This window comes from Polyergus mexicanus, unplaced genomic scaffold (assembly GCF_030449975.1).
Source record: "Polyergus mexicanus isolate NDT 795.1 unplaced genomic scaffold, iyPolMexi1.0 SCAF_22, whole genome shotgun sequence".
NCBI classification, from domain to species: domain Eukaryota; kingdom Metazoa; phylum Arthropoda; class Insecta; order Hymenoptera; family Formicidae; genus Polyergus; species Polyergus mexicanus.
This window is the reverse complement of record NW_027223342.1, coordinates 1,914,256-1,931,578: the sequence shown is the minus strand read 5'-3', so window position 1 is coordinate 1,931,578 and position 17,323 is coordinate 1,914,256. Positions and strand designations below refer to the sequence as shown.

The following is a 17,323-nucleotide window of genomic DNA, read 5'->3' as shown; positions in this document are numbered from 1 at the left end:
AATTTTAAAATATTATTAACATACTCATCAATTAACCAAACCAGATGAATATTAATATTAATTTTTTTTTTTAATTTATTATGATTAATTTACATATTTATTTATAGGCTAATCTTATTTATTTTTTCTCATTTTAAATTATTCTCTAATTTTTTTTTTTAATAATTACTCCTATATTAATTTTAATTTAATATGCCTAATATTATCTCTTAATCTATCTAGAATCCCTAAAATTCTTTTATTTTAATGTATACTTACATTAATTTAATAAATATAACTATATTTTTATTTATTTTAAAATCTAAACTTTTTAAGAATATTTATTATTTGAAATTTATTTTTATTAATTTTAAAAAATTACCATTATTAACATATTTTAGAATAATTATATCTTTAATAATTTTACTTATTTAAATTATTTTAAGATTTTAAGTTAATAAAAACTCTAAACCTTCAAAGTTTAATATATAATATATTTTATAATTCTTATATTTTAATTTATTATCTTTTAAAAAATTTCTTTAAATTTGCAATTTAATATTTTTATTTAAACTATAAAATAATTTATTAGTATTAGATAACAATTTTATAATTAATTAATTTAATGATAAAGTTATAAGTCACTTGGTCATAGTATCAAAAATTAGTTAGGAATAATAAGATTCTGTATAGAAAATAATTACAAGTCATACTTGACAAATAGAAAATCTCAAGGAAATACAATTAATAAATTAAAATTTAATACACGTACGTATATATATATATATATATATATATATAATTATATTATATGCCAGAGATAGAGAAAGAGAGAGTATATTGTATGTATATAATTTATGTTAATGTTTTATTTTATTAGAACTCTGTCGCAAAGAGTTAAATTATAGAAAGCGAGAAATTTAATGCTTCAAAATCCGCAAAAGTATCAGGATAACACGATGAGCAAAGAGGTAGCAAAGAGGTCACTTATAGATAACGGGAAATTTAATGCTTCAAAATCCGCAAAAGTATCAGGATAACACGATAAGCAAAGAGGTAGCAGAGGTAAATTATAGAAAACGGGAAATTTAATGCTTTAAAATCCGCAAAAGTATCCGGATAACACGATAAGCAAAGAGGTAGCAAAGAGGTATATTATAGAAAACGGGAAATTTAATGCTTTAAAATCCGCAAAAGTATCAGGATAACACGATAAGCAAAGAGGTAGCGAAGAGGTAAATTATAGAAAGTTCTTCACGTCTAACATATTCTTCGCTTACATCTCGTCTACCGTTAAAGATATCGATATTATACAAGAAATACATTGTTCTATATGATATCCGCTACATGGATTGACGCATTAGATTTTTAAAATTAATAAGATGACGATTATTAAAGCGATAAAGCGAGCCGAAATCGCGACGCTTTTGCCGAAATCATTTGCGTCAGATACATTATTCGCTTTGATTTCGATTACCGTTAAAGATATCGATATTATTCAAGAAAGACATTGTTCTATATGATCTCCGCTACAAGGATTGATGCATTAGAATTTTAAAATTAATAAGCTTACGATTATTAAAGCGATAAATCGAGCCGAAATCGCGACGTTTTTGCCGAAATTATTTGCGTCTGATACATTATTCGCTTTGATTTCGATTACCGTTAAAGATATCGATATTATTCAAGAAAAACATTATTCTACATAATCTCCGCTACAAGAATTGACGCATTACATTTATAAAATTAATAATATGACGATTATTAAAGCGATAAAGCGAGCCGAAATCGCGACGCTTTTGCCGAAATCATTTGCGTCAGATACATTATTCGCTTTGATTTCGATTACCGTTAAAGATATCGATATTATTAAAAAAAGACATTATTCTACATAATCTCCGCTACAAGAATTGACGCATTAGATTTATAAAATTAATAATATGACGATTATTAAAGCGATAAAGCGAGCCGAAATCGCGACGCTTTTGCCGAAATCGCGACGCTTTTGCCGAAATCGCGACGCTTTTGCCGAAATCATTTGCGTCAGATACATTATTCGCTTTGATTTCGATTACCGTTAAAGATATCGATATTATTCAAGAAAGACATTGTTCTATATGATCTCCGCTACAAGGATTGATGCATTAGAATTTTAAAATTAATAAGCTTACGATTATTAAAGCGATAAATCGAGCCGAAATCGCGACGCTTTTGCCGAAATCATTTGCGTCAGATACATTATTCGCTTTGATTTCGATTACCGTTAAAGATATCGATATTATTCAAGAAAGACATTGTTCTATATGATCTCCGCTACAAGGATTGATGCATTAGAATTTTAAAATTAATAAGCTGACGATTATTAAAGGGATTAAGCTGGCGAAAATCGCGACGTCTTTTCCTGGGTCATTCGCGTCTAATGAATCTTTTAATAATTAATATAATTTTTGTTTAATTTTTCTAATAAATTTATTATATTCATATAAATAAGTTATTTATTTTTATTAAGAATATTTATATTAATTTTATCATAATTAATCAATAATTTTTATAATTATAAATATTTTTTTAATTAATTAAATTTTTAAATATAATTCAAATTATTAAAATTTATAAATAAATTTATTTTTAATTAATATAATTAATAATCAATAATAAAAATAAATTATTAAATTTTTTCAAAAAATTTTAAATTATAAAATATTTGTACTACTTACAATTTAATTTATTTAATATATATTCATTTAAACTAACTCACAGATTATCCCGTAAATTTCTAATATAAATTTTTATATTTAATTAATTTATTAATAATTAATTATAATTAACAATTTATATTTAAATTAAATTTATATGAAAAAAAACTAGATAACAAAAAAATCGAATAACATTTCTTCACTAAATGAAAATTTAAAATAATTATTTAACATTAACCTTTATTTATATTTAACTCTTTTTATATCGAAAAATTTTATTTATAAACTCTTTATTTATATAATAAATCCTGATACAAAATGTACAATAAATAAAATATACTATTTTATACATAAATACCATTCATTTACATTACCTTAAATTATAATTTAAAATAATTATTTTAATATCATTACTAAAACTAAATAAAATATATTATAAAAATTTCTTATTTAAAATATAAAATCAATAAGTTCAATTTTATAAAATTTTATTTAAAAATTATTTTTATTAAATAGAAGAAAAAATAATTTATTTATATATTAAAATTTTTATATATAGTACATTAATATTATAAAATATTAATCGTTTCAATGTAAATGAATTATTTTAAATTAAACTAAAATCTTTTTAATTTTTTATAATTTTATAATAAAATTTTTAATTATTAAAATTATTAACATTATAATATTTATTTTTATTTTTTTTTAATTTATTTAATAAATTTTTTATTGTTTTAAATTTAATTAATTTTGCTTTAATTACTTTATTTGTTTCTAACTTATTTATAATATGATTTTTTATAGAAATCAATAATTTCTTATTTATTTGTCACTTATGTATAAAATTAATTAATAAAAAAATCATTTTTTTATATTATATTATTCAAGTTATAGCGTCTTTATATTAATATTAATTTTTTCTTAATAATCAATAATTTATTTTTTAACAATTATGACTTTTTTATTTTAAACTTTATCATAAAACTTTATTAAAATTTAATACACGTACGTGTATATATATATATGTATATATATATATATATATATAATTATATTATATGCCAAAGAGATAGAGAAAGAGAGAGTATATTGTCGCACAGAGTTAAATTATAGAAAACGGGAAATTTAATGCTTCAAAATCCGCAAAAGTATCAGGATAACACGATGAGCAAAGAGGTAGCAAAGAGGTCACTTATAGAAAGCGGAATATTTAATGCTTCAAAATCCGCAAAAGTATCAGGATAACACGATAAGCAAAGAAGTAACAAAGAGGTAGCAAAGAGATAAATTATAGAAAATTCTTCACGTCTAACATATTCTTCGCTTACATCTCGTCTACCGTTAAAAATATCGATATTATTCAAGAAATACATTGTTCTACATGATCTCCGCTACATGGATTGACGCATTAGATTTATAAAATTAATAAGATGACGATTATTAAAGCGATAAAGCGAGGTGAAATCGCGACGCTTTTGCCGAAATCATTTGCGTCAGATACATTATTCGCTTTGATTTCGATTACCGTTAAAGATATCGATATTATTCAAGAAAGACATTGTTCTATATGATCTCCGCTACAAGGATTGATGCATTAGAATTTTAAAATTAATAAGCTTACGATTATTAAAGCGATAAATCGAGCCGAAATCGCGACGTTTTTGCCGAAATTATTTGCGTCAGATACATTATTCGCTTTGATTTCGATTACCGTTAAAGATATCGATATTATTCAAGAAAGACATTGTTCTATATGATCTCCGCTACAAGGATTGATGCATTAGAATTTTAAAATTAATAAGCTGACGATTATTAAAGGGATTAAGCTGGCGAAAATCGCGACGTCTTTTCCTGGGTCATTCGCGTCTAATGAATCTATTAATAATTAATATAATTTTTGCCTAATTTTTCTAATAAATTTATTATATTCATATAAATAAGTTATTTATTTTTATTAAGAATATTTATATTAATTTTATCATAATTAATCAATAATTTTTATAATTATAAATATTTTTTTAATTAATTAAATTTTTAAATATAATTCAAATTATTAAAATTTATAAATAAATTTATTTTTAATTAATATAATTAATAATCAATAATAAATATAAATTATTAAATTTTTTCAAAAAATTTTAAATTATAAAATATTTGTACTACTTACAATTTAATTTATTTAATATATATTCATTTAAACTAACTCACAGATTATCCCGTAAATTTCTAATATAAATTTTTATATTTAATTAATTTATTAATAATTAATTATAATTAACAATTTATATTTAAATTAAATTTATATGAAAAAAAACTAGATAACAAAAAAATCGAATAACATTTCTTCACTAAATGAAAATTTAAAATAATTATTTAACATTAACCTTTATTTATATTTAACTCTTTTTATATCGAAAAATTTTATTTATAAACTCTTTATTTATATAATAAATCCTGATACAAAATGTACAATAAATAAAATTTACTATTTTATACATAAATACCATTCATTTACATTACCTTAAATTATAATTTAAAATAATTATTTTAATATCATTACTAAAACTAAATAAAATATATTAAAAATTTCTTATTTAAAATATAAAATCAATAATTTCAATTTTATAAAATTTTATTTAAAAATTATTTTTATTAAATATAAGAAAAAATAATTTATTTATATATTAAAATTTTAATATATAGTACATTAATATTATAAAATATTAATCGTTTCAATGTAAATGAATTATTTTAAATTAAACTAAAATCTTTTTAATTTTTTATAATTTTATAAAAAAATTTTTAATTGTTAAAATTATTAACATTATAATATTTATTTTTATTTTTTTTAAATTTATTTAATAAATTTTTTATTGTTTTAAATTTAATTAATTTTGCTTTAATTACTTTATTTGTTTCTAACTTATTTATAATATGATTTTTTATAGTAATCAATAATTTCTTATTTATTTGTCACTTATGTATAAAATTAATTAATAAAAAAATCATTTTTTTATATTATATTATTCAAGTTATAGCGTCTTTATATTAATATTAATTTTTTCTTAATAATTAATAATTTATTTTTTAACAATTATGACTTTTTTATTTTAAACTTTATCATAAAACTTTATTAAAATTTAATACACGTACGTGTATATATATATATATATATATATATTAATATATATATATATATATATAATTATATTATATGCCAAAGAGATAGAGAAAGAGAGAGTATATTGTCGCACAGAGTTAAATTATAGAAAACGGGAAATTTAATGCTTCAAAATCCGCAAAAGTATCAGGATAACACGATGAGCAAAGAGGTAGCAAAGAGGTCACTTATAGAAAGCGGAATATTTAATGCTTCAAAATCCGCAAAAGTATCAGGATAACACGTTAAGCAAAGAGGTAACAAAGAGGTAGCAAAGAGGTAAATTATAGAAAGTTCTTCACGTCTGACATATTCTTCGCTTACATCTGGTCTACCGTTAAAAATATCGATATTATTCAAGAAAGACATTGTTCTACATGCTCTCCGCTACAACGTATGACGTATTAGATTTTTAAAATTAATAAGATGACGATTATTAAAGCGATAAAGCGAGGTGAAATCGCGACGCTTTTGCCGAAATCATTTGCGTCAGATACATTATTCGCTTTGATTACGATTACCGTTAAAAATATCGATATTATTCAAAAAAGACATTGTTCTACATGCTCTCCGCTACAAGGATTGACGTATTAGATTTTTAAAATTAATAAGATGACGATTATTAAAGCGATAAAGCGAGGTGAAATCGCGACGCTTTTGCCGAAATCATTTGCGTCAGATACATTATTCGCTTTGATTTCGATTACCGTTAAAGATATCGATATTATTCAAGAAAGACATTGTTCTACATGCTCTCCGCTACAAGGATTGACGTATTAGATTTTTAAAATTAATAAGATGACGATTATTAAAGGGATTAAGCTGGCGAAAATCGCGACGTCTTTTCCTGGGTCATTCGCGTCTAATGAATCTATTAATAATTAATATAATTTTTGCCTAATTTCTCTAATAAATTTATTATATTCATATAAATAAGTTATTTATTTTTATTAAGAATATTTATATTAATTTTATCATAATTAATCAATAATTTTTATAATTATAAATATTTTTTTAATTATTTAAATTTTTAAATATAATTCAAATTATTAAAATTTATAAATAAATTTATTTTTAATTAATATAATTAATAATCAATAATAAAAATAAATTATTAAATTTTTTCAAAAAATTTTAAATTATAAAATATTTGTACTACTTACAATTTAATTTATTTAATATATATTCATTTAAACTAACTCACAGATTATCCCGTAAATTTCTAATATAAATTTTTATATTTAATTAATTTATTAATAATTAATTATAATTAACAATTTATATTTAAATTAAATTTATATGAAAAAAAACTAGATAACAAAAAAATCGAATAACATTTCTTCACTAAATGAAAATTTAAAATAATTATTTAACATTAACCTTTATTTATATTTAATTCTTTTTATATCGAAAAATTTTATTTATAAACTCTTTATTTATATAATAAATCCTGATACAAAATGTACAATAAATAAAATATACTATTTTATACATAAATACCATTCATTTACATTACCTTAAATTATAATTTAAAATAATTATTTTAATATCATTACTAAAACTAAATAAAATATATTATAAAAATTTCTTATTTAAAATATAAAATCAATAATTTCAATTTTATAAAATTTTATTTAAAAATTATTTTTATTAAATAGAAGAAAAAATAATTTATTTATATATTAAAATTTTAATATATAGTACATTAATATTATAAAATATTAATCGTTTCAATGTAAATGAATTATTTTAAATTAAACTAAAATCTTTTTAATTTTTTATAATTTTATAATAAAATTTTTAATTATTAAAATTATTAACATTATAATATTTATTTTTATTTTTTTTTAATTTATTTAATAAATTTTTTATTGTTTTAAATTTAATTAATTTTGCTTTAATTACTTTATTTGTTTCTAACTTATTTATAATATGATTTTTTATAGAAATCAATAATTTCTTATTTATTTGTCACTTATGTATAAAATTAATTAATAAAAAAATCATTTTTTTATATTATATTGTTCAAGTTATAGCGTCTTTATATTAATATTAATTTTTTCTTACTAATTATTAATTTATTTTTTAACAATTATGACTTTTTTATTTTAAACTTTATCATAAAACTTTATTAAAATTTAATACACGTACGTGTATATATATATATAATTATATTATATGCCAAAGAGATAGAGAAAGAGAGAGTATATTGTCGCACAGAGTTAAATTATAGAAAGCGAGAAATTTAATGCTTCAAAATCCGCAAAAGTATCAGGATAACACGATGAGCAAAGAGGTAGCAAAGAGGTCACTTATAGAAAGCGGAATATTTAATGCTTCAAAATCCGCAAAAGTATCAGGATAACACGTTAAGCAAAGAGGTAACAAAGAGGTAGCAAAGAGGTAAATTATAGAAAGTTCTTCACGTCTGACATATTCTTCGCTTACATCTCGTCTACCGTTAAAAATATCGATATTATTCAAGAAATACATTGTTCTACATGATCTCCGCTACATGGATTGACGCATTAGATTTATAAAATTAATAAGATGACGATTATTAAAGCGATAAAGCGAGGTGAAATCGCGACGCTTTTGCCGAAATCATTTGCGTCAGATACATTATTCGCTTTGATTTCGATTACCGTTAAAGATATCGATATTATTCAAGAAAGACATTGTTCTACATGCTCTCCGCTACAAGGATTGACGTATTAGATTTTTAAAATTAATAAGATGACGATTATTAAAGCGATAAAGCGAGGTGAAATCGCGACGCTTTTGCCGAAATCATTTGCGTCAGATACATTATTCGCTTTGATTTCGATTACCGTTAAAGATATCGATATTATTCAAAAAAGACATTATTCTACATGCTCTCCGCTACAAGGATTGACGTATTAGATTTTTAAAATTAATAAGATGACGATTATTAAAGCGATAAAGCGAGGTGAAATCGCGACGCTTTTGCCGAAATCATTTGCGTCAGATACATTATTCGCTTTGATTTCGATTACCGTTAAAGATATCGATATTATTCAAAAAAGACATTATTCTACATAATCTCCGCTACAAGAATTGACGCATTAGATTTATAAAATTAATAATATGACGATTATTAAAGCGATAAAGCGAGCCGAAATCGCGACGCTTTTGCCGAAATCGCGACGCTTTTGCCGAAATCATTTGCGTCAGATACATTATTCGCTTTGATTTCGATTACCGTTAAAGATATGGATATTATTCAAAAAAGGCATTATTCTACATAATCTCCGCTACAAGAATTGACGCATTAGATTTATAAAATTAATAATATGACGATTATTAAAGCGATAAAGCGAGCCGAAATCGCGACGCTTTTGCCGAAATCATTTGCGTCAGATACATTATTCGCTTTGATTTCGATTACCGTTAAAGATATCGATATTATTCAAGAAAGACATTGTTCTACATGCTCTCCGCTACAAGGATTGACGTATTAGATTTTTAAAATTAATAAGATGACGATTATTAAAGGGATTAAGCTGGCAAAAATCGCGACGTCTTTCCTGGGTCATTCCCATCTAATGAATCTATCTCTTAAATCACAGCAATTTTTAGAGAAATTAACGCGTCGTTCGGAACTTTATTATTTTACGTATTGTGTGCTATTGAAATTGCACAATCAATATTTTACGAATTGTATCTTTTTCTAATAATAAGTTGTGTTCATTATAAAGGCGGAACAGCCTTATATAACATCGAGATTTCGGCCGCTATATCGCTTTAATAAGCGTCACGATTTCGGCTCGCTATGTAGCTTTAATATAATCAAAGTTATATTTATTTCAAAATACTAACGCGTTAATACTTATTGTGAAGAGCACGAACAATAATGTGTTTCTCCAATAACATTGATATCTTTAACGGTAGATACAAAATTGGAGATACAAAGTTTTTTAAAAAGTTAAAACTCAGAATTTATGTAAGATTAAACTATATTGTGCATTACAACAAGATACAAATAACACAACTTAATCGCGTTATTGAGATATTATTACTATTTATTGTAATCTTATTTCTAGTTTTTTTCTTTAATGTCCTAACGGTACCTACAGCCCTAACAATCCTACTTTCTAACTAAACCAGCAAAAATCCAAAAATTAGAGAACGTATCCCTGATATTTAACCGCGTGCCCTACTCGCGTGTCTTATTCGCGTGCCCTACTCGCGTACCGTAATTGTACCTTACAAACCTCTTGCTACGGATTTTGGCCAGTATTGGCCGCCTATTTTGCGTAGCCTATATCCATTTTTCGGGCCAATTAGACCTACCTTTTCTTGCTCCTGGCCATTTTCTGGATCGATCTCTAACCGGAGATCGAAAAAGGAGATAACATTCCCTTTATCGCCGGCTGTTTATTATTGCTGACGAATAAGCGCAAGATTTATCTCTCATAAGAAGATAAACTCCTTTTTTTGCCGGTAATTATTGTCGTCAGTAGATGAGCGTAAACATTTCACGCTCGACGATGACCGTGTGATTTTACGATTGTTCGTTAGATGTTTATTTTAATATAATTTTATTTTAACTGACATAAAGCCAAATTATCAAAATTTTGATTAAAAAATTATGATAAATTATAATAAATATATAAATATAATTAAAATTTATATATTAATATATAATTTATTTAATAATATAATAATACATATATATAATAATATATAATTTATAATAAAAGAAAATTAATTTAAACAACATTTATGCCATTTATTCTCATATTATAGATAATTTAATTGATTGATCATTTGGTCTCTCTTATATCAATTAAAACAAAATTTAAGAACAATGTCTACAAACAAATTCTACGATATGGATGAGCTGTAAGAAATTAGGATAAGATCTGCGCGCGTTACAAGAATGAGTTACCATTACATGTATATAATTGATAAAATTACTGGCGTTTTTTATTCAATAAATTAAAAAATTTACAAACTGGGAAAATATTTTTTTTATAATCTTCCTTCTTTAATTTGGACTTTAATTTATTTTTGCAATAGATGCAATGCATATCAAGAGACCTTAATAAAAGTTATTCCATTCAACTGTTTCAGCTCATCCATTTAAAAGCAATGGATTTATCTACAATCTACAATCTATATCTACAATTTCTATAAATCCGTTACTTTAAAATTAAATAAAAGTTTGTCACTCACCGGCACTGATGCGCAACAGCGGAGTTGTTGGTCTTGAGGCTATGTCGCTACGTTGTCTGTAACATATAAATATAAAATCCAAATTATAGCGGCGAAATATAATTAATATTTCGAAATATTTATACATCCGATGAATACACAATACTAACAAAGAAACTTTATATAAATAAATAACTTTATAAATTATAAAAAGATTTTCTTTCACATTGAAACATTTATAGGATTTATGTAAAAGGTTTTCCTTCCAATTTTCTCTTGTTTCATTCATTCAAATAATAAGATCGAATTAATGCACGTACGCGACTTTTAACTAATTTAACTAATATACAAATAATAAATACTCACCCTAGGGTTGCTCCGCCGATGCAGGAAGCCTCTCCTAGGCCTCCTCCTCCTCTCAGAATGTCAGGGTCACTACTACATTGATCTGTAACATACAAATAGAAGATGCAAATTGTAGCAATACTCAAAATAATTAATATTTTAAAAAATTTATTATACACATTGAATTTTACATTCGATGGATATAATAATACGCAGATTAATAAAACAATTTTATAAATTTTGAAAAAAACACTACTACTAATAATTCCATACATAAGCTATAATCTAAAAGTAAAAACTTTTATAAGATTATAGCTTTCATATAAAAATCTTTTTCTCTAATTCCCTCTTGTTTAAATCATATAAATAAAAAGCCAAATTACGCGATTAATTATATAAATTAAATTGTACGTACGCAATTAATAAATAATTAATATACAAATAACAAATTACTTACCATAGAGTTGTTCCATCAGTGCCCGATGCCTCTCCTAGGCCTCCTCCTCCTCTCAGATTGATTCACACGCGCGATACTTTAAACGGCACTCCCGCACTTTTATTAAAAGATTACTTCCGCACTTATACGCGCGATACTTTAAACGACACTCCCGCACTTTCGAATTTCGGCACGATCGAATCTCGCTTCACGTGAGAATCACACTTCGAGTCGACAAATCGGCAATTCACCGATTACTTCGAGCAAAGCGGGCGACAAAATCGAATTATTTTCCTTGATACTTGTCGCGATCGCGTTTAGGAAATGAATTTGACGGAGCGTCTCGCACAGCTACTTTACTGCGCGGATGTCGTCGTGTGAATGATAACACATAAGAAAAGAATTTGATGTCGATGGAGCGTCCCACCCCACTATAGTTCTTATTCAAGTGTCGCTGTATGAGTAATAACAAAATCATGATACGTAAACAATAGCGCGCCAATTTTTACGCCGCCAAGACCGAGTATCATCTTATTGAAAAGTCGTTGCCGAAATATTTTATATGTACAATTATATTATATATATATATATATATATATATATATATATATATATATATATATATATACGCGGAATATATTAAAGTTTATATAAAATATATTTTAAATTATGATTAATTATATTTATTAAACGATTGATGTATCGCGAAGTATTGTATTAATTACTCGCTTTTGCGAATCGATTGTTTAATTGCTCGATCTTAATCCGAATCATATTTAGATGCTGGTAAAAGTCAAACGATAAAGCGTCGAAAATATATTTAATTTTAAACTTTATTTTTGAAGAAATAATTATTTCTTATTGTGGTAATGTATTTAAAAGATAAGTAGATAATTATCTTATCAAATTATTTTCCGGTACTTGTCGCGATCGCGTTTAGGAAATGAATTTGACGGAGCGTCTCGCACAGCTACTTTACTGCGCGAATGTCGTCGTGTGAATGATAATACATAAGAAAGGAATTTGATGTCAATTTGGAGCGTCCCACCCCATTATAGTTCTTATTCAAGTGTCGCTGTATGAGTGATAACAAAATCATGATACGTAAACAATAGCGCGCCAATGTTTACGCCACCAAGGCTGAATAACATGTTATTGAAAAGTCGATGCCGAAATATTTTATGTACAATTACATTATATATATATATATATATATATATATAAAATTGACTCTTTGACATACATATATATATATATATATATATATATATATATATGTCAAAGAGCTATTTTGACGACATTTAAAAAATGAATATTTTATTGCATACATCGAAATCCGCAGAAATATCAGGATAACACGATAAGCAAAGAGGTTGCGCAGAGTTCGTAAGATAAAATAAACCGTAAATGCATAATCGCAGCAATGGGACGAGTCGCTAAAATCATTTATGATCGGCGCACGTGGGCCGCGTAGGTAGGTTTAGGATTAGAATATCATCACAAAGATATAATTATCATTTATCAATGCACGACGTACACGCTACAATTTATAGTTTAACGATGATAGCGCAGTACCACACGGGATTTTATGACATATAAAATAAAATTTCGTTCAAACTGCGCCGCAGGGTTATTGCTTTATCATATATTGTTTCCATCGTCGAAAAAAGACGTAAATTTAGCAACAGAACTAAACGCATAGGCCATAGGCTATCAGAATTAATCGATATGAATAATGTTAACTTTCCGTAAAAGAGCAAAACAAAAAACGCAATGCATTCCGAAATAATGCACGTATTGCAGAATATGTGTTGTTGATCTTTTATAACTCGCCGTAAGCTGAATGCAGTATTCTATGGAGGAATATCTCTTGGCTTTAATATCATTTTTCTCCATTAATTACCTCAAATGTATGTTATTAACGAAAATGTATGCGATGCAAAATATAAAAATTTGCTTCTATAACGTTATAATAATCTCAATCGCTCTCTTTTTGAAATTAATTTCGATAATGGAAGAAGTTATAATGTATAGGGAGAGAGGGAGAGAGGGAAAGAGAGAGGGAGAGAGAGAGAGAGAGAGAGAGAGAGAGAGAGAGAGAGAGAGAGAGAGAGAGAGAGAGAGAGAATGAGATGCATATAATAAAATCTGCTTATTGTTGAATTTATTTTAAAAATAGGAGAATTTTTTTATAGTAGACTATAACAAATAAAGATAAAATTTTAACTAAATTCTTTAAACTGGAAATTCTTTTCTATATAATGAGATAATTAATAAGAACTATTCAAATTGAAGAACGACGCAAAATAGATGTTCTAATCTGTTTAGAGTGTTTAGAGAGTAATATCATAACATATACGCTGGATACTACAGAGTTAAAAATATGTCGATGATTCTACTAAAATCAACTCTGCCTTATTTTAAAAAGATATAGTCTACACTTTGAATAATTTATTCATTCGAATATTTGCTGTCCAATACCATCTCCAACTTTCCGCTATTTCCCCGAATTCAATTTCAATATATTAAGATTCACTTGCGAAATAATTAAGTCGCAATCATTTTAACTTGCATCGTTGTAAATTAGTCTGTTCTCATCAGACGAAACATATGTCATATCAAAGTAGCCATTCTACTAGTATTTGATGAAAGTCTATGCAAAAGATCAAAGTCTGTATGTCCGATACAGCGAGGAATGATACGTGCATAAAATGATGGTGAATTTTAGGACGAGATTCGACGAGATCTTTCATTAAGCTTTCGAAGCAAGATTGCGTGCGTGTCTTGCCTCGCTACTCTTACAATTGGTCTGTGCAAAAGAAATCATTTGTAATTGCTTTCGCAGATTACTCACAATTGATTGTCCAATGATAAAAGACGAATGTTAACGATTGCTTGTTCAATCTGTCTGTGACGTTAAATATTACTGCTAGATTTTAAAAATTGGATATGGATAATGCATATGGTCTATTATTTCAGTATAAAAAAATCATTATAAATAAAAGTCAAATTAAAACACCGTTGCAATGTAAATGAAATTAACGATTTTTAATTTTTGCGAGATAAACGTTAATATATAGCACTGACATTTATTAATACAGAATATATTTCGATGTATAATAATAAAACAATAATCGCGCATATTATATTTCATATCCCGACACCAAAAATATTATTTTGTTAATTTTTTACAATATGGATAATTTACTATACATTTATGCGATAACTGAAGTTTGTCGATTATATTGTGCCATAAATTCTTATAAATATAATTTTCTTGCCACAGCTCATTTTAATTGCGTTTAGCCTCCTCGAAACCAGGGCCCAAGTAATTGATATACTTCAAGACATAACTGAAGAAGAGGTTGCTAAAATGTAAGAAAATAAATAAAATTTAATTTTTTATTTTATCTATGTATATATTAAAATACAATATATAATGTATATATTAAAATACATATTTAAAAATATTACGGTTATACAATACATATTTTATTACTAAAATATTGTATATACAAATTAATTTTTTTAATAAGAACTCTTACTCATAAATAAATAATAAAATTACTGTTAATATTTTATACTGTTTACACGAATTATTTAATACACACATATTATAATTATGATATCTATAATTTTGACAACAAAATATCAAAATTGCTTATAATGTGAAATTATCAATTAATTATAATTAAAAGTACAAGTATAAATAACAAATAATAACAGATACAATTGTATACTTATATTAAAAATAAAAGCTTTATACCAGTTTTATTTTCGGCCAATGCGGAACAGCTTCATGGCTAATTTCACGACTACCTGATGGCACAGCTATGACACTGAAAATCGAGATAATCGCAAAACTGGCAACTAACAGAAATATATATTTTACAGTATTCATTGCTGCATACTGATCAAAAATTTTTGTATTTTGATATTACATCTTCGTAGTGACTTAATTTATACACTAAAAGGTCGTGATTTGGACATCATAAACATTATCTAATCCGGATAGTTTTAACATTTATTAAGACTTTATGACTAACATAGGTTTGTGCACATCAAGTTTTATTTGCACATTACTTTTTAAAACTTAAGATAAAGTAAGATTTATCATTGAATATAAAATTGATTAAAGGAAATAAATATGACATTTTAGTACTTGGATAATGCATTTCTTTACACATAATCATATTTAAAAAAATCGTACGAAAATTCGTTCTTTTATTTGATATAAGAAATGACTCTCATTATTTTCTAAATTCTAGATTAAAAAATTATCTTGTAAAAAAACAAAAATAAAAACATATTAAAAGCAATTTGCAATGTGGCGTGTATAATAATAAAACATTAACATAAATTATATACATACACAATATACTCTCTCTTTCTCTATCTCTTTGGCATATAATATAATTATATATATACGTATATACTTCGTTGCTTATCGTGTTATCCTGATACTTTTGCGAATTTCGAAGCGTTAAATTTCCCGCTTTCTATAATTTAACCCTGTGCGATCTCTTTGCTTATCGTGTTATCCTGATACTTTTGCGAATTTCGAAGCATTAAATTTCCCGTTTTCTATAATTTAACTCTGTGCGACAGAGTTTTAATAAAACATTAACATAAATTATATACACACAATATACTCTCTCTTTCTCTATCTCTTTGGCATATAATATAATTATATATATATATATATATATATATATATATATATATATATATATATATATATATATATATATATATATATACGGGTGTTCCCGTCGGCCGTTGCACTCTGAATTCCACGGGAAAGACCATCCCGGACGAAACGACAACGCGCTATCCGCGAACCGGCAATAATTCCGCGACCGCCATTTATGAAATCGGACTCGCCATTAATAGGGCGCGCCAAGTCCCGCTCAGGGGGAGGATCTATATCCTGCCGCGACACCGATCGAAGTACGCGAATCGATACAGGCGGTTAAGTACCGCCCACCGGCCCGACCGAAATTACCGCCCACCGGCCCGACCAAAATTACCGCCCGATAACTGGTGGTCACCTCTTTGCTTATCGTGTTATCCTGATACTTTTGCGGATTTTGAAGCATTAAATTTCCCGTTTTCTGTAAGTGACCTCTTTGCTACCTCTTTGCTCTTCGTATTATCCTGATACATTTGCGGATTTTGAAGCATTAAATTCCCCGCTTTCTATAATTTAACTCTGTGCGACAGAGTTCTAATAAAATAAAACATTAACATAAATTATATACATACAATATACTCTCTCTTTCTCTATCTCTTTGGCATATAATATAATTATATATATATACATACATGTAATAAATTTTAATTTATTAATTGTATTTCTCTGAGATTTTCTATTTGTCAAGTATGACCTGTAATTATTTTCTATACAGAATCTTATTCCTAACTAATTTTTGATACTATTACCAAATGACTTATAACTTTATCATTTAATTAATTAATTATAAAATTGTTTTCTATATAACATTATTAAAAAAAAAAATTAGAGGATAG

The 17,323-nt window shown here is 25.4% G+C and overlaps 1 protein-coding gene across 1 annotated transcript in view; it reads right to left on the bottom strand.

Annotated features, from left to right (window-relative positions):
* The window catches only part of LOC138942357 (signal-induced proliferation-associated 1-like protein 1), a 116,587-nt gene extending 104,485 nt beyond the window's left edge, over positions 1-12,102 (bottom strand). Inside the window, exons 1-3 of the mRNA XM_070312528.1 lie at positions 11,816-12,102; positions 11,380-11,461; positions 11,035-11,090 (exon numbers count right to left, since the gene is read on the bottom strand). The gene's annotated coding sequence lies outside the window, so the exon portion shown is untranslated. The remainder of the gene's footprint in view (positions 1-11,034; positions 11,091-11,379; positions 11,462-11,815) is intronic.
* Positions 12,103-17,323: the final 5,221 nt, after the last annotated feature.